This window comes from Cricetulus griseus, chromosome 4 (assembly GCF_003668045.3).
Source record: "Cricetulus griseus strain 17A/GY chromosome 4, alternate assembly CriGri-PICRH-1.0, whole genome shotgun sequence".
NCBI classification, from domain to species: Eukaryota; Metazoa; Chordata; class Mammalia; order Rodentia; family Cricetidae; genus Cricetulus; species Cricetulus griseus.
Window position 1 is genome coordinate 96,405,867 of NC_048597.1, and position 1,157 is coordinate 96,407,023.

General features: G+C 41.1%; 1 pseudogene; it reads right to left on the reverse strand.

Annotated features, from left to right (window-relative positions):
• Positions 1-286: 286 nt before the first annotated feature.
• LOC118238756 lies at positions 287-750 on the reverse strand (annotated as a pseudogene).
• Between the last annotated feature and the right edge of the window lie 407 nt (positions 751-1,157).

Here is a 1,157-nt window from a genome sequence, read left to right on the forward strand (position 1 = left end):
CCCACCAAAGGTGGAGTAAGGCCTATTACCCAAATTCCTTTTTGTAAAAAAGGAAAATCTTTTATTTGGTTTGTGTTTAAAGTGTTAAAAATGTATAAGCTGGACTATTTGCTGATAAGGGAACAAGGAGAAACCAAGTCAAAGAGCAATATCCATTTAAAATAAATCAAAAAGTCAAATTTCTAAAATGCCATCATCTTGCAATTATCTTGCCATCCATTGTATCTCAATTGCAAAAGATTTGGAGAGACTCGAGCGTGAGAGTTCAGCTGCTTCAGCAGAGCTCTCATCAACCAGTTCCTTAGAAAGCATTCATGGCTGTCCTCCGGTTAATGTCTCTCTTGATTTGGCACACGGAGCAAACAGGACAGAAGATGGTGGCCATATAGTCATTACAAATAGATCTGGGAATGCTGTATCGGGTTCAGTAGAGAGTCCTCATTGCCACCGTTGTCCCACACAAGCAGCATTCATTCATTCATTCATTCATTCATTCATTCATTCATTCATGTCGGCTGCCACTTGACACCCAAGACATATAAAGCAAAATGTCCCACAGAAGCAGACTCCGCAGTCGCTGAAGCAATCACACAGGCTGGTCTGCCAGTTGGAATTTTGGGGAGCATGGACAAATCCAGGTTGAGTCACGATGACTGTTGGTGCCTGAGCCATCTTCAATTCGAGGTCTCAAAAGCCCTGGTAGCTTAAAAAAGCCTGGAGCAGGAAGTGTCTTGTGGTCTGGAGTTGACTCTCTCTAAGAGTGGAAGCCTATCCAAATTCTTGTAGTCAAATTACGCAAGCTTTACTTTCTGTCTCCCTAAAACATAATTTGGGAGAACAGCATTGAACACAGGAGAAAGTAGGGTTTGTATAGCTCAAAAACTTCAAAAGTAGGGGCTTTCCAAGGGGTTGAGGAATTTTGGTCACATTGGAAGTTGGAAGAACATTTCAAAATTATTTGGAAGAACAACTTAACTTATGAGGATACATATAGGTCCAAGGTTCAGTCAGGTACAGACCAAGTTGGATTCCAGGAGGGTTTAAGTTACAGTCAGGTCAAATCTTAAGACATGCGAAGTTAGGTTTTATAGAAAAGAGAAATGAACTTATTTTGACCTTGTAACAAGATGGCTTCTGACCTTAAGATGGAGTCAGGC